The sequence below is a fragment of the Triticum dicoccoides genome, chromosome 7A (assembly GCF_002162155.2).
Source record: "Triticum dicoccoides isolate Atlit2015 ecotype Zavitan chromosome 7A, WEW_v2.0, whole genome shotgun sequence".
In the NCBI taxonomy this organism is placed as follows: Eukaryota; Viridiplantae; Streptophyta; class Magnoliopsida; order Poales; family Poaceae; genus Triticum; species Triticum dicoccoides.
The window spans coordinates 582,553,931-582,574,654 of record NC_041392.1 but is presented as its reverse complement, the minus strand read 5'-3'; the positions used below and the strand labels follow the sequence as shown (position 1 = coordinate 582,574,654).

Below are 20,724 nucleotides of genomic sequence, written 5' to 3'. Positions count from 1 at the left end.
GCCACCTTACGAATGCAAGTCGCCATATTCATCCACACATTGTCCGCATCCCCTCCTTCCTCCCAAGGGCCCTCCTTAAATACCCTCTCCTTGAACACCTGAGCTACCTCCCCCTTGAGCTTCCACCACTTCGTTCTAGCGACCTTGGCACGCTTATCCCGCTGGACACGAATCCGAAAGCGGAAGTCAGCAACCACCAGCTTATGCTGGGGTACAACACTCTCCCCAGGTATCACCTTACAGTCTAGGCACGCACGCCTATCTTCTCTTCTCGAGAGGATGAAATCAATCTGGCTAGAGTGTTGGCCACTACTAAAAGTCACCAGATGTGATTCTCTCTTTCTAAAGAGGGTGTTAGCTACAATCATGTTGTAGGCTAGAGCAAAGCTTAAGACATCTTCTCCTTCTTGATTCCTGATGCCATAGCCAAAGCCCCCATGCGCCCCTTCAAAACCTGTGTTAGATGTACCCACGTGGCCATTGAGGTCTCCTCCTATGAAGAGCTTCTCACCAATCGGTACACTCCTAACCATGAGCCCCATAAATAGAGAAGTCATCCATGAAAATCTCAATAGACTATCCATAAAAGTCAGAGAATATAGCAGTCATACATCTTTGAAAGGTAGCATGTGCATTGCATAAAGCAAAGGGCATAGGTCTATAAACATAATGATGACCCACAAGTATAGGGGATCTCTTGTAGTCCTTTCTATAAGTTAGAGTGTCGAACCCAATGAGGAGCAGAAGGAAATGACAAGCGGTTTTCAACAAGGTATTCCCTGCAAGCACTGAAATTATCGGCAACAGATAGTTTTGTGATAGGGTAAATTGTAATGGGTAGCAAGTAAATAAAGTAAACAAGGTGCATCAAGGTGGCTCGATCCTTTTTATAGTAAAGGACAAGCCTGGACAAACTCTTATATAAAGCAAAGCACTCCCGAGGACACATGGGAATTGTTGTCAAGCTAGTTTTCATCATGCTCATATGATTCACATTCGTCACTTTGATAATTTGATATGTGGGTGGAGCGGTGCTTGGGTGCTGCTCTTCCTTGGACAAGCCTCCCACTTATGATTAACCCCCCTCGCAAGCATCCGCAACTACGAAAGAAGTATTAAGGTAAACCTAACCATAACATGAAACATATGGATCCAAATCAGCCCCTTACGAAGCAACGCATAAACTAGGGTTTAAGATTCTGTCACTCTAGCAACCCATCATCTACATATTACTTCCCAATGCCTTCCCCTAGGCCCAAATAATGGTGAAGTGTCATGTAGTCGACGTTCACATAACACCTCTAGAGGAGAGACAACATACATCTCATCAAAATATCGAACGAATACCAAATTCACATGATTACTTATAACAAGACTTCTCCCATGTCCTCAGGAACAAACGTAACTACTCACAAAGCATATTCATAATCATAATCGGAGGAGTATTAATTATCATTAAGGATATGAAAATATAATCTTCCACCGTATAAACCAACTAGCATCAACTACAAGGAGTAATCAACACTACTAGCAACCCACAGATACCAATATGAGGTTTTGGGACCAAGATCGAATACAAGAGATGAACTAGGGTTTGAGAGGAGATGGTGCTGGTGAAAATGTTGATGGAGATTGACCCCCTCTCGATGAGAGGATCGATGGTGATGACGATGGCGATGATTTCCCCCTCCCGGAGGGATGTTTCCCCGGCAGAACAGCTCCGCCAGAGCCCTAGATTGGCTCTGCCCAAGTTCCACTTCGAGACGGCGGCGCTTCGTCCCGAAAGCTTCTTCTTGATTTTTTCTAGGGTAAAAGACACCATATAGCCAAAGATGGGCACCGAAGATCTGCCAGGGGGCCCACAAGGTTGGGGGGGCGCCTAGGGGGTAGGGCGCGCCCTCCACCCTTGTGGCTGGATGGTGGCCCCCTCTAGTACTTTCTTTGCCCAATATTTTTTATTTCTTCCAAAGACGTGCTCCGTGAAGTTTCAGGACTTTTGGAGTTGTGCAGAATAGGTCTCTAATATTTGCTCCTTTTCCAGCTGTCGGCATTCTCCCTCTTCATGTAAACCTTGTAAAATAAGAGAGAATAGGCATAAGTATTGTGATATAATGAGTAATAACAGCCCGTAATGCATTAAATATCAATATAAAAGCATGATGCAAAATGGACGTATCACATAAGTTCTGAGGGGACAAGTGAAAGTGGTCTTTCTTGATCAGGTTGAGAAACAGGTATTTGTGAAAAACTAGAGTATCCATCAAGGAAGCAAAAATGTGTGTGCTTAGATAATCTTTCTAGCATTTGATTGATAAAAAGGCAGAGGGTAATGATCTTTTCTAGTTGCTTTGTTTAATTTTCTAAAATCAATTACCATTCTATAGCATGTACAATTCTTTATGGAATAAGTTCTTTCTTATCATTAGGAACAACAACAATACCTCCTTTCTTAGGGACACAATGAACATGACTTACCCATCTACTATCAGCTATAGGATAGATTATACCTGCTTCCAGAAGTTTTAATATTTCCGTTCTTACCACTTCTTTCATCTTCGTATTTAACCGATGTTGGTGATCAACAACGGGTTTAGCATCAGGTTCCATATTAATCTTGTGCTGACATAGAGTGGGACTTATTCCCTTTAAATCATCAAGAGTATATCCAATAGTAGCTCGGTGCTTCCTTAGAACTTTCAATAATCTTTCTTCTTCATGTTCTGAAAGGTTAGCACTAATAATAACATGATATATCTTCTGTTCATCAAGATAAGCATATTTCAAAGTGTCTGGCAATTGTTTTTACCTCCTAGAGTTTCAATAGGCAAATTGTGTTTAAGCAGAGGACGTTGTTCAAAGAAAATCTAATCTATTTCATTTCTTTCATGCATATGTAAATCATTTTCATGGTCTAGCAAATATTGTTCTAGTGGATCAGTAGGAGGTACAGCAATAGAATCAAGACCAATTATTTCAACCTTACTAGGCAATTATTTTTCATGAAGCTTTATACTAAACTTGGAAAAATTAAACTCATGAGACTCACCACCAAAACTAACACCGACAATTTGTTTCTCACAATATATTTTAGCATTAACGGTGTTCAAGAAAGGTCTACCAAATATAATGGGACAAAAGTCATCTTGTGGGGAACCAAGAACAAGAAAATCAGTAGGGTATTTTATTTTCCCACATAAGACTTCAACATCTCTAATAATCCCAAGTGGTGTGATGGTGTCTCTATTAGCAAGTTTAATAATGGCATCTATTTCTTCTATTTCAGCTGGTGCTATGTCATTCATAATTTCTTGATATAAGGTAAAGGGAATAACACTCACGCTAGCACCAATGTCACATAAACCATGATAAAAGTGATCTCCTATTTTAACTAAGACGACATGCATGCCAACAACGGGTCTATGATTATCCGTTCTATCGGGTTTGGCAATTCTAGTAGCTTCATTACAAAAGTAAATAACATGCCCATCTATATTTTCTTTTAAGAGATCCTTAACCATAGCAACACTAGGCTCTACTTTAATTTGTTCATCGGGTTTAGGTGTTCTAATATAACTTTTGTTAACCATAGTTGAAACTTTAGCATGTTCCTTTATCCTAACAAGGAAAGGTGGTTTCGCAATATAAGCAGTAGGAACAACTGGATCAACATTATAAAGTATAGTTTCCTCTTTAGCAAGTACCAATTCTTTAATTTCTTCTTTAGTAGGTGGATGATATTTAAACCACTTCTCTTTAGGGAGATCAACATGAGTAGCAAATGATTCACAAAAGGAGGCTACTATCTCAGAGTCAAGTCCATATTTAGTGCTAAACTTTTGAAAAGCATCGGTATTCATAAAAGATTTAACACAATCATACTTAAGCTTAATACCTAACTCTTTACCTTCGTCGAGTTCTCAACATTCATAGTTGCATTTAATTCTTTCCAAAAGATCCCACCGGAATTCAATAGTCTTCTTTATAAAAGAACCAACATAAGAAGTATCGAGCATGGATCGATCATTATGAGAAAGCCGAGCATAAAAATTCTGGATAATAATTTCTCTTGAGAGCTCATGATTGGGGCATGAATATAACATTGACTTAAGACTCCCCCAAGCTAGAGCGATACTTTCTCCTTCACAAGGCCAAAATTATATATGTAATTCCGATAAGGATGAACTAGATGCATAGGGTAAATTTTTTGGTGGAACTCCAATTTCAATCGATTCCAATTCCAAGATCCAATATCATCGCATAGCCTATACTGATGTCGCTTGAAGCTACGTCGGTATTTCCCCAAAGAGGAAGGGATGATGCAGCACAACGGCGGTAGGTATTTCCCTCAGATGTGAAACCAAGGTTATCAAACCAGTAGGAGAACCAAGCAACACAACGTAAACAACACCTGCACACAAATAATAACTTCTCGCAACCCGACATGTTAAAGGGGTTGTCAATCCCTTCCGAGGTACGGCGCCTCAAATAGGCAAACGGACGCGAGGTAAATTTGTAGTAGATTGATAGATTGAACGCCAAATAAAATAAATAAGAATAATTGCAGCAAGGTATTTTTGTATTTTTGGTTTAATAGATCTGAAAATAAATGGTAACTAGAATAGATCGGAAAGGCAAATAATATGAGAAAGAGACCCAGGGGCCGTAGGTTTCACTAGTGGCTTCTCTCGAGAAAAATCGCAAACGGTGGGTGAACAAATTACTGTTGGGAAATTGATAGAACTTCAAATAATCATGACGATATCCAGACAATGATCATTACATAGGCATCACGTCCAAGATTACTAGACCGACTCATGCCTGGATCTACTACTATTACTCCACACATCGACCGCTATCCAGCATGCATCTAGTGTATTAAGTTCATGGAGAAACGGAGTAATGCAATAAGAACGATGACATGATGTAGACAAGATCTATCTATGTAGATATAGACCCCATCATTTTATCCTTAGTAGCAACGATACATACGTGTCGGTTCCCCTTCTGTCACTGGGATCAAGCACCGTATGATCGAACCCACTACAAAGCACCTCTTCCCATTCCAAGATAAATAGATCAAGTTGGCCAAACAAAACCCAAATATCGGAGAAGAAATATGAGGCTATATATAAGCAATGCATAAAAGAGATCAAAGAAACTCAAATACTTTCACGGATATAAAAGATAGATCTGATCATAAACTCAAAGTTCATCGATCCCAAGAAACACACCGCAAAAGAGTTACATCATATGGATCTCCAAGAGAACATTGTATTGAGAATCAAGAGAGAGAGAGAGAGGAAGCCATCTAGCTACTAACTACGGGCCCGAAGGTCTACAAAAAACTACTCACGCATCATCGGAGAGGCACCAATGGAGGTGGTGAACCCCATCCAAGATGGTGTCTAGATTGGATCTGGTGGTTCTGGACTCTGCGGCGGCTGGATGAATATTTCGTCGACTCCCCTAGGGTTTCTAGAATATTGGGGTATTTATAGAGCAAAGAGGTGGTCCGGGGGGCACCCGAGGTGGGCACAACCCACCAGGGGGCGCCTGGGCCTCCTGGCGCGCCCTGGTGGGTTGTGCTCTCCTCGGAGCCCCCCCCCCCCAGGCGCAGCCAGGGCCCATTATATTCCTTCTGGTCCATAAAAAATCTCCGTAAAGTCTCGTGGCATTTGGACTCCGTTTGGTATTGATTTTCTGCGATGTAAAAAACATGGAAAACAACAACTGGCACTTGGCACTATGTCAATAGGTTAGCACTAAACATGATATAAAATGATTATAAAACATCCAAGATTGATAATATAACAGCATGTAACAATCAAAAATTATAGATACGTTGTTGGAGACGTATCATATACCATGCCAATGTTTTTCCCTTCAAAGATAAAGGGAAAACCTTCTTCTTAACTTCATCTCTAGGTAGACCTGCAAGCTTAAATAATCCACAAATTTGTTCCACATATATCAAGTGCATATCAGGATGTTCGGTTCCATCTCCTGCATAAGGATTAGCTAGCAGTTGTTCTATCATACCCGAAGGAATTTCATATTCAATATTTTCAGTAGATGTAGTAGGTTGAGGGGTAACTATTTTTGGTTCCGGTCAAGGTGAAGATACCCCGAACAAACCCCTCCAAGGATTGTTTTCCATGGTAACAAGTGACAGTAAATTTCAGCACACTATATAAATGTTTCCTTACCAAAGGCGCTTCACTCCTCGGCAACGGCGCCAGAAAATAGCCTCGATGACCCACAAGTATAGGGGATCAATTGTAGCTCTTTTCAATAAGTAAGAGTGTCGAACCCAACGAGGAGCAGAAGGAAATGACAAGTGGTTTTCAGCAGGGTAATGTCTGCAAGTGTTGAAATTGTAAGTAATAGAGTAGTTTGATAGCAAGGTAATTTGTAACGAGTAAGTAACGGTAATAATAACAAAAGTTCAGCAAGGTAGCCCAATCCTTTTGAGGCAAAGGACAAGCCAAAACAGTCTCTTGTAATAAGCAAAACGTTCTTGAGGGTACACGGGAATTTCATCTAGTCACTTTCATCATGTTGGTTTGATTTGTGTTCGCTACTTTGATAATTTGATATGTGGGTGGACCGATGCTTAGGTGTTGTTCTTACTTGAACAAACCTCCTACTTATGATTAAGTCCCTTGCAAGCATCCGCAACTATGAGAAAAGTATTAAGAATAAATTATAACCATAGCATTAAACTTTTGGATCCAATCGGTCCCTTACGGAATAGCGCATAAACTAGGGTTTAAGCTTCTGTCACTCTCACAACCCATCATCTAATAACTACTCCACAATGCATTCCCTTAGGCCCAAATATGGTGAAGTGTCATGTAGTCAACGTTCACATGACACCACTAAGGGAATCACAACATACATACTATCAAATCGAACACATGCCAAGTTCACATGATTACTTGCAACATGATTTCTCTCGTGACCTCAAGAACAAAAGTAACTACTCACAAGTGATAAACATGCTCAAGATCAGAGGGGTATTAAATAGCATAATGGATCTGAACATATAATCTTCCACCAAATAAACCATATAGTAATCAACTACAAGATATAATCAACACTACTAGTCACGCAGTGCCAAGTGCGAGTTGCTGTTTTTTGCTTGTTTTTTACATCGCATGAAATCAATATCAAACGGAGTCCAAACGCAACGAAACTTTTGGAGATTTTTTTGGACCAGAAGGAACCCATTGGGCTAGAGCTGCACCTGGGGGTGCCCCGAGGGGGGCACAACCCACCAGGGGGTGCCAGGGCCCCCTGGCGCGCCCAGGTGGGTTGTGCCCACCTCGGTGGTCTTCCGCACCCCTTCTTTGCACTATAAATTCCCAAATATTCCTAAACCCTTCGGGGTTAACCTAGATCAGAAGTTCCACCGCCGCAGGGCTCCGTAGCCACCAAAAACCAACCTAGACCCGTTTCGGCACCCTACCGGAGGGGGGAATCATCTCCGGTGGCCATCTTCATTATCCTGGCGGCCACAATGATGAGGAGGGAGTAGTCCACCCTCGGGGCTGAGGGTTTGTACCAGTAGCTATGAAATTAATCTTTCTCTCTCGTGATCTATATCATGGGCTTTGTTAATATAGTCGGATCATATGATGTTTCTCCCCTCTATACTCTTGTTGTGATGAATTGAATCTTTATCCTTTGAGTTTTGTCTTGTCAGATTGAATATTCAGAGATGAGAACACATGATATATGTCTTGCGGTATGAATACTTGAGGTGACAATTGGGGTATCTTATTGATTCACTCGATATATGTTATGGCATTCAACTCGCGGATTCCCGTAGTGATACTGATAGTAGGTTCAATCTTACGGTGTCCTTACTCTGTGATAGGAGGAGTCGCAAGGAACGTATTGTATTGTTATTACTAAGGTTAAAACAACGGGGTTCGAACATATTATTTGGTCTTAGTTTATCTACATTATGTCATCATGCTCCAAGCATTACTCTATATGTTATGAACTTAATCCCTTAGGATGCATGATGTATAGCGGTCGAGGGGTGGGGTAATAGTTGCATATGGATTTCGGTCTATTTGTCTCAGGCATAATGCCCATATATTGATCATGCCATGAAGAATCGTCATAACTATGTGTTATTCTATCAATTGCCCAGCAATAATTTATTTACGCACCGTACGCTCATGAGAGAGATGCCACTAGTGAACCTATGGCCCGGGTCCATTCACTTCATATTTACTAAACCCCTAAAAATATTACTGCAATTTATTTACTGTCATTTTTAATTATATTTTATATATCTAACACTACCAGATTTAATCCTTGCAATTGACGAGAATGAAGGGATTGACAACCCTTTTGCTGTCATTGGGTGCAAGCGTTGGTTTTTTTTTGTGTGTGTGCATGTACCACTTATCTCGTCTGTGTGATGTCTCCTATTGGTTCGATAATCCTTGGTTCTTAACTGAGGGAAGTACTTTACGCTACTACGCTATATTGCCCTTCCTCTTTAGGGAAATCCCGATGATATCACAAGGTGCAATTACCATTGACGAAAATCACTTTCATGACGCGCCATTTATCATTACGGAAGTGAACACTTATGTGATGATAAATGCATTATTGCCATGGAACACTTCTACGACAACACATGTATGACTATCTTGATTCCGTGTCACAGATGTACATGCATGACAAAAAACGTGACCTATTCTGACAAACACATGTCATCATGAATGTGTTTTTTTAGTGATAACCCGGTAGTATCACTCGTGAAGGGAGCGGTACAACTGCACTAGACAATGGTACAACCGTTGTGGCCAAGCAAACCTTGTGCACTCCATAAAGAAGCGCTACAACCGCTGAGGAGTCCTGGATTAGGGCCCCTCGGTCTGCGGGCCTATCTCTTAGGGCCGGACTGTTGAGCCGGTTTGCTAAGGCTTGGTGGCCGAACATATGTGGAGACCCCGTATCCGGACAGGAGACTTTTTGGTGCCTTGGTGTGTCCTCCAAGTCAAGATGAGAAGAATCAGCATGTTTATCCTTTCCTTGTAACCGACCATGTGTAACCCTAGCACCTCTGGTGTCTATATAAACCAGAGGGTTTAGTCCATAGAAGGAAGAACAACAACCATCATCCTACTAGTTTAGGGTTTACTTCATCTGATCTCGTGGTAGATCGACTCTATAATCCTCATATACACAAGCAATATAATCAAGAAGGACGTAGGGTTTTACCTCTTATAGAGGGCCCGAACCTGGGTAAACATCGTGTCCTTGGTTCCTTGTTCCCCATTGATCCAAGATCCACAGCTCGAGACTCCCTACCCGAGATCCACCGGTTTTGACATCGACAACCGCTTGGGAGGTAAATACACTGGTTAGACTTGAAATTTTCTCCTCAAAATGGGAAGGTAGATATGTGGGTGCAATATGTATTTGTGTACGTGATTAGATTCTACACGTACCTTTCGATACAGACCCCTGTTAATAGTATGATTTTCTATGACTAAAGAAATCAATGTCGAAAATGTCGTCTTCGCTCTTTTCTTTTTAGAGGGGTGCCTAACCGTCTTATGTCATGTAAATATGCTTGTGTAGCTCAAACACAGGGTTAGTCTGCAAATTGCGTTTTCATCAACACCAAAACACTTATAGCGGGAAATGCCCTTCCAATGAGGGTACGAAAGAACGTACAAACGATTGTTTCAAGCACAGTTGAAATGTAAATGACCAACGGCCATGAAGAGCTTCCGCACATCAGCTTCCTCAACAAAAGACACACTAGAACCAGTCTGCAAATTGTCGTGTCTATGGTCTTAAATGAGAGGTGTGAATCTCCGTCAACGTCATCCAAAGGAGGAGGTAACCAAACATGTTTTACACTTGCCACCTGCGACGGCCTTTGGAGAAAAAACAACATCAATACTTCCAAACCTTCACCACTAATTCAATTTGTTGGAGAAACCGGGCCATATTGCAAACAAATTGAAAGAAGAAGACAAAATTGTAGCCCCAAGAGCAAGCTAAATGATTCTTGATTGACCCATCAACTAACAAGATATGTAGAGAAGCGATAAATATGACAAGACCTACTCCCACAGGCCCTTCGTCAGTGTTGGGTTGATTGTCGTTGAGTCAAGAAGAGACATTACTACAATTCATCATCACTTTTCAACTTTCAACCTCACTGATGCCGCCATGGAAACAAAACTTCAAAAAACAAGAACCTGCTAGAACTAACTAAGAACAACGAAAGGAACGGGTCCCTCCTCCTCTGGCCGTCGACGAGGCCGCCGGACCGGAGATCGGAGGAGTACCAATCTGCAACGTGGAAAACAAACTCGGTGGGAGCTTCGTGTTTGCAAAGATAAAGCTTTCCCCCGAAAAAGATATGGAAAATGTTAACGAGATACCGCATCCTTGATCTTGCTTGACTGGAAGGGGCAAGTAGTCAAGATCGTAAGGCTGGTCACAATGAGGAGGAACTTAGGAGTAACATCACACACTCCAATACAACTTTGCTTATGTGGTACATATTTAATGAAGAGAGAGGTGCTTGTGGTAACTAGCTAAGTTACCGGAACATCACACACTCCAAAAAACAATGAGTCTATAACCTAATAAATACATCGTTGCATGACACTACATAGATGTTCCTACTACCTCCGTTTCAGCTTACAAGTCCTGCGCGTATACCTAGGTTGCCAATTTTATCACCCTAATATAAACTATATAACACAAAAATTATACCTTTTGAAAGTAGAAACTCCGAAGTTTATGTTGGTATATTTTTTGTAATATATGACTTGTATTAGATTGGTCAAATTAACGACCTAGGGATACGCGCACGCCCTGTAAACTGAGAGAGAGGTAGTAACATAGTTTAAGGAAGTGTGTAAGTTGTTCTTATCAATCGTGACCAGCCTAACGCAGGACTGGCGACGGCACGCTGGCGTTGCGCCGTTATAATTCGCCACGCCAGGCAGAGGAGAGCCGCTTTTCCACGGCTCGGCTCGCTCGCCCGAGGGGAAAAAAAGGAGAAGAGGGAGAGAGGGAGAGAGGGAGAGAGAGAGAGAGAGAGAGAGAGAGAGAGAGCTCGCCCGCTCGAGGACGCCCGTTCCTCTTCCTCCGCAAGAAATAGGCGCAAACACAACAACACAGTGGAGCCAACGGAATCCCCAAATCGATCTCTCGTCTCCGGGCCGAGAACCCCCAATTCCCAGTCCCCAGCCCCCATTCCGGTCGCCCTGATCCTCCCCCGCAGGCGATTCGTCGGAGTTCGCCGCCCCTCGCGGCCCCGCCGGTAAGCCCAATCCCTATACACCTATGGCCCTGCCCGGCCTCGCGTTTCTCTCGCCCGTTCCATGGCCAATCGGATCTTCCTTTTCCCCGCGACGCGGCGACGTTCTCTGTTTTCGTGTCCGCTAGGTTACTTTCGTGCGAATTCCTCAGCGGTTGATGCCGTAATCTGCTGCAGGGTTCTGTGATTCCGCCTCGGGGATCTCTCCGCTGCTCGCCGGCCAGCCATGGCGCCGGCTTCGGCTCCGGCTCCGGCGTTGGACGTCGAGGGCGAGGTCGGCGGCGGCAACAGCCAGAACGCGCTGAAGTCCGAAGCCGACGGGGAGCGTTCCGTCGCTCCCAAGACGGGAGGCGTTTCTGTGCCTGGTGAATTCCGCTCAGATGACCCGGCCACAGATGTCTGTGAGGACGGTATCGACTCCTCAGATGTCCCTGCCCTGGCTGTGGATGTGAACGGCGAGGGCGGCGGGGCCAAGGAGAATCTGGGCAAGGTGCGGGTGAAATCCGAGCCGGAGCACTTTGAGGGCGAAGGCGCCGTTCTCGCCCCTTGCACCGGGCCTGCGGGTGCCAATTTTGTGGGGATAGCTTCCTCCTCCTCCTATAAACTGCCTGTGGCAAGTCCGGAGGACTCGACTGACGAGCGAGGAGGGGATAGCACAGAGTGCTCGAGCTCGTTCGCAGACTCTGGTGATGAGGCAGGCAATGGTGACCTGGAAGTGAATTCTCCCTTTTCAGTTCATGCTAATGGCGGTCAAACCTCCGCGATGCCCAGGTGAGTCTGTTGGCAGTTCCTTGTATGCATTCAATGATACTGGTTGGATGATTATGCAACCCTGTTTCCAGATTGTCTGATTGTATTGTTTGAGAAAGAAATGAACAAGCAGAATACCCTGTTAGGCAGTTAGTAACTGATATTATACACTCTTGGCCTTGGGTTTCCCGCGCTGGCAGGGTAAAGGGCAGTGCTATGAGTACGATAATTTTTTTACGACTTCTGTACGACACTGCCCAGTTACCCTTGGATCAGATCTATGCATCAATAGGAATCGTGGGATCACAACGTTGGACGTGAATCGGAAATATCTAGTCGTACGCAGAGCAATTTCGCAGGGTAAAAGGTAGGTTGTAGAGTTTTGTTTGCTCGTAGCAATTTCGCCGGCGTACTTATTATTGCTTTCCCTAATAAATACTAGTGCATAGGTTATACAGAGCTGGTTACAATTAACTCATCCATCACGCCGGCGACTGTTTATAGTTTATCTGCCAAAATTAGCAGTAAGTGATCCGTGCCGTTTTCTTGTGATCTCATCGTGGTTTTCGCTGAAAATGTTGGGCCTACAATTTAACCTTCATGTGTTTTGTCGAGTATGTATTGAGATTTGTCAAGGAAGTAAGGATAACCAGAAAAAGATATTCAAGAGACAACTAGAAACCTTCATGTGAATTGTGAAGGCAAGTGCATGATCTGTAGTTATGTCTTGATGCTGCTCTAGTCGCTATTTGAAAAATCTTGGCAAATGAGCAACAGAACACATGAACTGAATTGAATGCCCAACGTCTTCAGCCTCTAGCTCTGCACCAAAATTAATGACTAGAGTACCCCTGGGTAGGGTACATCCTAGTTTAAACAGTCAAGAAGCAATTCATTTGACATAAATGTTAATTCACATATACATTTGCTAACATCAACCATCCAGCTAACCCCGTCTTGAGTAATCCAAAGGCATGTCCGCCAACAGTTTTCTGTGAAGCTCAACAATAACTGAAGGCACTGCTCGTAGTTCATGACCTCTAGTTATAGAATGCAGACTTTCTTCTTTTTTACCCCTCTTTGTCTGATACTCACTGAATTGCTGTCCCAACATCTATGCACCAGCAATACACCCAGGTAGCTATTTGCTAATTTAAACAGTTGAGAAGAATTTCCTTTAGATAAATGTTTATAATTTAAAGACTTCTCTTGTTTGACAACACACAAAATTTGTATAAGTGACTCAAAGTTTATGACATCCAGTTGTGTCCTCAGTTTTCCTTTTAATCGCCCCTTTCTAGTTTCCAAGATCTGCACAACATGTTCACCTTTTTTTAGATCATCAGGGAGGCTGGTGGCCACCCCAGTTCCATTAATCATGAAACCACCAAATCCATACAGGTCTAAAAATCAGGTAAAAAGATCCAGCAGCTAAAAGAAAGTTGGTAAAGACATAAGCCACCTCCAAAAACAGGGGAGGTAAACAAAAGGCTACTTAAAAGGAAAATTACAGCAGGATCATCAGCCCGCAAAAGCCCAAACTATACAGCAAGACCAGAGAAACTTCTGCAACAGCCTCATCTCGGAACTTGGTCTTCTTCAACGGAGACTGGGTTGGCGATGGCGCAGGTTCCAGAGGACTGCAAGGGCTAAGCATGGCCATCTTCAGAGCACACTGCGGATCCTGCCTGGGAGGGGAAGACAGTAGCTCACCAAGTGGCAGGTCAAGGCTGCGATCAATTGCATCTGACAGAGAAAGCTTGCTAAGGAGCGCTGAATTCAGGTCGGCATCTTCAGTGCCAGACTCATGTGTAGTCACCCCAGCAGGCAGTATGGTATTTTGATCACCGTGGAAAGCATAAGGAGAGAGATTCCATTCTCTCCGAAGCACCATACTTGAACAGGATTTTCAATTTTTTCAGAGTAATCAGGATTAGCCACCACACCTGTTTGATGTCAGACCACATCATATTATTATAAACATGGGAATACCTAGTTTTCCATATATGCACCAAAGAGTATAAGGACAGATATAATTAAGGGCAGCATGATTTTTGTTTGCTGGTCAAAATCTAGCTACTGACAGAAAAACATGTTCACCTTTCAGCTACATTATTGACTGGAGTATCCCAGGGTCTAGTCAAGAGGCAGTTCCTTTGAGTAAACATTGATTCACAGATATAGTTGGCACATCAACTATACATTCATATATTTCTCTTCAATAATTCGAAGCACTCTTTCTCTGTCTTCTTGGATGTAGACACCAAATTTATGTGAAACTCGGCATTACATGAAGGCTGTCTCAAAAGAAAACTGGTGCCACATTTCCTTATTTGAAACATCAGCCAACGTTGTGTCCGACATCTTCAGCCTGCAGCATTAGGGACCAGAGTAGCCCTGTGTAGCTACTTCCTGGTTGAGATAAACATTCATTCAGAGAGATATTTGCCGACATGAATTATCATCTGTTATTCTGACGGCAATGCATGTTGTGTTGTGCACTTGTTTCTTCATAAGTCTAATGAAGCCAAAAATTGAGTTACTCTTGTGTGTGCTTCAAATTTCTAGCTGACCTGTCATATTCTATGGGTATTGCATCCTCAGTGCAATATTTCCATATAGAAGAAATTATATCTACTATGTTATGCTTCCGTTTTGTGCAATTTTTTCACATGTAAATTATCTTTCAGAAGGAAAAAGGTAACTGCCGAGTGGAGGAATGCGGTCCGCCCAATGCTGTGGAGATGTGAGTGGTTAGAGCTGCGCATGAAGGATCTTTTATCTCAAGTATCAAAGTATGACAGCCAGCTTGCTCTCATCGAGCAGGAAAAAGAGTTGCAGAGAGCAACAAGCAAGACAAATGGTTGTAGGCAAGAATCTGGGAAGAACTGCAGAGACCATGAAACTATTAGCATGGAGAGGAGAAAGCGCAAAAGACATGAAGACACCGTGGACACATCATTGTACCTCAAGAAGCACAAGATATTATCATACTTCTTTGGTCCGCTATCTATTTATTTTCTGTTTGTAGGGATAGTGCATCACTTATCCCATGGTTTTCTATGTTTTGCACCAGGATACTACTGGTAATAATAAGGTTATTCTTGTCTTCTACAGATAAACAAAACAAGGGAGCTGACGCAGATGGCCTCTTAATTGATGATGATAGTCATGGTCAAGGTATGGATATGGTGATCATTTTCAAACTCTTTGCTGGAGTTAACAAAGAAAGTTATTTACTACTGTACCTATCAAAATTTTACATTAAGTCGAGCTGCCATGTTACTTAACCAATAGAAAATGCTTGCTTATATTAGGGCACCTTCATTTGTGTTGTAGTCACATGCAAGCAGTTAAGTAGCTGACCATTAGGAAGCTAAAAACTGCAGTCTTTCATTAGTTATGACTGTATGACAGATTTCAGTGCTCTGCAACCAGCAGACATCTGTGGAACTCATTTTGCTAGGTGCATGCTTACTGTAAGAAAGCTGACAGACCTACTGGCGCCTTGTTCATACACTAGGTAAAAATGTTCAGGGCATCATGTTAGTGAGTGCTTTTATTTTATCAAGATAGCTGACCTGATGGTTTGTTAAATAACCAAGTAAATAAGTATACAGCCATATCTTGGTGTGTGTTCCCTGCATCTAACTGATTCATAAATCTTAGAGTTAGTTTTAACTGTTAACATCCTATTGTATGATGAATCAGTTAAGCGTACGTTGCAGCCGTTTAGGGATTTATTAGGTTGTCAGTGTAGAAAATGCAAAATCCACCTTTACTGCCTACCCTCTGGGTTTTAAGTAATCCCATCGTTGCAAGTGCTATCTGTTTATTTGATTTAGTCCTAATGCAGTTGGGGATGATACTAGACGCCGCCTCGAAATTGTTGGTTTGCCTGCGTCCAAGGAATATGATATGGCTTCCAACCAATTTGTGTTACAAAAAGTTCTCATGAAAATTGGTGGTATCCAGTCTCGAGTTCATCGTCTACAAGAGCGTCTCAGCAAGGCTCGCTCTAAACAAGCAAAGTTGGCATCTTTCATGGATCATGACCAGGTCAAGGTGGCTGAGAAGAGGCAAAGGATACAAAAACGTGCATTCTCTCCTGAGAATGATCGATATGCTAAGCCACAGAAAAAGAAGAAGCTAAACATTTTGCTGGAGCAGGAGGATAGACCAACTCTGTCAGTAAATCCCACATTGTCTGAGAGGGCAACTGATTGTTTAATAGAAGATCCACAGGGTAATAGTGAAGAAAAAGCTCTAGAGAGGAGCCAGGCACATAAGAAAGACATCACAGCGGATCTACTTCTAGCTGTTGAAAGTTCCTTACCAAATGGTCATTTGGGAGATTTGTGCAAAGAAGTAAGTCCTTGCTCCTTGGTCCGTTAACAGATGTTTCTTCTTTGTTTCGTTGCATGGTCCTTAGCTTATGCTTCTTTAGTCCATTGCTTTGATCTTGTTCAGTTGTGGTGAATTTGGTTCAGCTCAGTTGTATTTAAAGATATTCATTGTGAAATGGAATACATATCCACCTATGGCTTGTATGTACATAGTAGGACTTCGATTTAGAAAACCCTAATTATGAAGTATATAGAATATAAAACAAATGCTACACTGCTGTGAAAATATTGTACAAATGACTTGTCTACTTGTGAACTCTGGTCGAGTTAAATGCGTCATTAGTCCATTAACTCAAACTCTTTGCGCACTTTAGACCAAGAACTCAGAAAATGATTGATTTAGGCCAACTCGTTTATTTGATCAGTTAAGGCTAAAACTGATCCAGGAGAGAAAAGAACGTCCACGTGGCTGTCGCATCGGCATATCTTGAACCGCTTGCGCTTGGATTAATTTTACAGGGTGGATTTTTGCAAAAGAAGCCGTCACAATTTAGCTAATGGCACATTAAAAAAATATAAGCGAGCAGTGTATTGAGTGGGAATCGAACCTAGGCCTTACAGAATATAAGTGACAACTCGATCCGCTAGAATGCACAATAATTTGATATAAATGAGGTTAATTAATTATTTCTATATGGTACGTTTAATTGTTTTTGAAAAAATAGCCAATTGTTGATGTTATTTGTGTTTAAAAAAATAAAAGACATCGGGCATCAGGTAGGCTTGAATGGGCACCCTAAGTAAAGGAACGTGATGTGCTGATGCTAGGATGCAAATCGGTTCATCGCAAAAAAAGAGAAGAAGAGCCATGCATCATACTCGCAACAACAACAACGTCGCTGAGAGGGTTACGCCCCAACGAAAATCTTTTGGGTTGCATCATACTCGCAAAAATAAAAATAAATTAGCAGGACAACTATTTTGCAGCTAAAAAAGAAAAAAAGCAGTATGACATAACCACCATTGTTTATTTCCCAAACAAGGAGAGGAGAAGAAACAAATACGTACACATTGTGGATGCTTGCGGTATCTCGTTTGCTAGAACTAGCAGCTTAGCCGGCCAAACATATCTTGATTTAGTTTGCATGTACATAATAAAAGGAGCATGTAATGATGGTTCGCCGTGCTTCTATATAGTTTTTTTTAGGGTAAAGCTGGTGATATATACTAAGCTTCCATCCTATTAGAGTCATTAAACAGGAAAGAAATAACTTTATTTATCAATAAAAATAGTGTTAATTCTAGTGGTTGGAGGTGTCACTTATTTTCCCTAAGGCCTAGGTTCGACTCCCACTCAGTTTTTTTTAAATATGCCATTAGCTAAATTGTGATGGCATATTTGCAAAAAAACACCCTATAAAATTTACCCAAGCGCGAGTGGTCCAAGATATGCCGACGTGGTAGCCACATGGACGTTTTTTTTATCTCCCAGATCGGTTTTGGTCTTAACTGATTAAATAAACGAGTTTATGGCCTAAATCGATCATTTTCCAAGTTCTTTGCCTAAAGTGTGCAATGAGTTTGAGTTAATGGATTAATGGCGCATTTCACTCACTCTGATCCCCCACCCCCACCCACGAACCCTGAAACAATGTCTTCCCTGTGATACAAGAACTGTAATTAAGTCTTGGATACGGGATTTGGGACCTGTGACAGATGTGTAGCATGTTATACATGAGATCTTAGGAGTACATTTCATAGGAGGATGCTTGTACACCAGATCCATCCAGAATTTCATATTTACTGTGCCATGACAAGTAGAAATTGCAGGTTCTAAAACTGAGAAGTCACAGTGCAATGTACTGAAGCACTTCACTTGCAATTTTTCGATAGCACACAATACAACTATGCTATATTTCTTCGGCAGCTACCAGATCTTTCAGTGGCCAGATAATTTAGGTTATGCCATATAACATCCACTATCCAATAATCATCTGATTCATTTCAGCTGCTAAGAACCTTTTATTTGGCTAATCCCTTCTTTTAATAAGTTAGCTCCTTGGGTAATACTTCTGCATGGGCATTAGTTGATATTGTTGCTGTTTCTTTTCACAGAACACTGATGATATCCTCATAGACAACCAAGGGGCCAAAGATGGGTATCAGCCGTTTGAGAACACCAAGCATCCCCCTGAGGAACCACCTGTGCTTATTGAGAATGTTGCTAAAACTGCTCCATCAAAAGTTGGGAATACCTCTGAACCAGTGGAAGCCGAGAAAAGTTTGGTCCCACTGGTTAAGCAAGAAGTAACTATTGGAAAACTGCCAGTTTTGAAGCATGTCTACTCTGGAAAGAAACGTGGAAGGACACCCAAGACAGAAGATATGGACTCTGCAGCTGCATCCAAGAACCACAATAAAGAGGCCTCCGAAACACCTTCTGCAAAGCAGAAAGCTGAGACAACACCCTGTGCTGAAAACGAGAACGCTGGCTCAAAGAAGCAGAAAACAGTGGACATTCGGTCTCCTTCAAATAAGTCAAACTCTGGGAATTCTTGTTCAGCTGCAGAGAAGCTGAAAATTGGAAACTCATCCTCAGCTGCAAAGGCGCAGAAATCTGGAAGCTCATCCTCATCCGCAAAGGCTCCAAAAACAGGAAACTCATCCTCAGATGGAAATAAGCAGGCAGCTGGAAACTCATCATCAGCTGCGAAGAAGCCAAAAATGGGGAACTCATCCTCGGATGGAAAGAAGCAGGCAGCTGGAAACTCATTCACAGCTGCGAAGCCAAAAACAGGAAAGTCATCTCCAGATGGAAAGAAGCAGGCAGCTGGAAACTCGTCCGCACCTGCAAGGACGGAGATGAGTGAAAACATCCACACCAATCTTAGGATTGAGAAGGCTATCTTGGTGGAGGTGAACAGCAGGAGGAGTCAAAGGGTACGAAAGCCTAAGGTTTACTGAAGCAAAACCGGACTGCTCAAATTCAGGGTAGTGTAATTATGAAAAACAGGTCTTGTTTATCAATCTATCCCTTCCGTCTTGCTGAAGTTCGTAGCTATATTGACAGCGGCTTCTCGCAAAGTAATTTAGTGTAGATATTCCTAACCTTTTCGTTTGGGTCACCAAACTAAAAATATGCTTCTTATGTATAGTTGTTCTTTGCTGAGCTTGTGATGCAAATATGCTTGCACTTGGTGTCTCTCTACTGCATTGTTTGTTCAGTTTTGACACTTCCAGTTGTATTCACCTAGCATTTGTTTCCTCCCTTGGTTGGTGATGTTTGAGTCAGGCCAGACCTCCACCCTTCTACTACTCCGTCCCACAATATAAGATCGTTTTGCGAGCTGTTTTAGCTTGCAAGACGATCTTATATTACGGGACGGAGTATATTGCAGGTTGAAGACGATAAAATTATGTGCCCCATAATTCATTAGTTGAGGCGAATCAGTCTGCCCTCCTGATGGAGACAATGATGATTGATAACACCAAAAGATCAACCCTTGCACCTTCAGTTGGTCACTTGACACAGACTGCCAAAGAAGGCTTAATTCCCATTCAAAAAGAGAAGGCTTAATTCTCTGTGACAGAGAATCAGAGGACAGCGAGGAGTAATCTTGGATTTACTGGTCGGAATATTTACCCTTCTAGGAAGAGAGGAAATTGGTGTTCAGAAAAGCTTCAAGCTGGCAGAAAAAGTTGCATTGATAATGGAATAAGCGCAACCTTTCCTTTCATAGGTACATCCTTCTAACCAATACTTTTAACAGTTTGCAACCTGTGATATAGCTCATGTCATGGAGTAGATGTTCCTAGCTTTATGACCGTTCAAACTCATTCGTAAGCGTCAGCATGCTTTTCTGTGTACATTTGATGGGAGCATACTAGATATATGGTCTGTTTGTGGCATAACTAAATAGAGTCATATTGAACTGCTGAAGATTTCAAGACCAGGTAGGTTATCTCAATTATCGCATACAGCTGAAGAAGTTCAGCCTTTTTGCTGTGGGAGGTGCGTGATAGTGATCTGGTGAAGGATGCGGAGACTACAGCTAACGGCCTGACTGGTGCATCCGGTGATTTACTGTTGAAGAGCATTACTTGTAATAAAATATCCTCATAAATTTGAAATTAAGTAATCCTGGTAAACTTTAATCAGATTCTAAAGAGCTAAAACTTTGTGGGAAGAAGTTTTTGAAAATCCTAGCACCTGCTGTTTCTGCTTTTCTCTGCACCTTGGAGTGTATGCATGAATTGCAAATGTTATGGTAGAAGCTTCACTCTTTGTTTTACTTACACATACGCGATCAGTCATCTTAT

At 42.1% G+C, this 20,724-nt stretch overlaps 1 pseudogene; it reads left to right on the top strand.

Annotated features, from left to right (window-relative positions):
- The first annotated feature begins 11,061 nt into the window (after positions 1 to 11,061).
- Positions 11,062 to 19,669, top strand: LOC119334417 (annotated as a pseudogene).
- Positions 19,670 to 20,724: the final 1,055 nt, after the last annotated feature.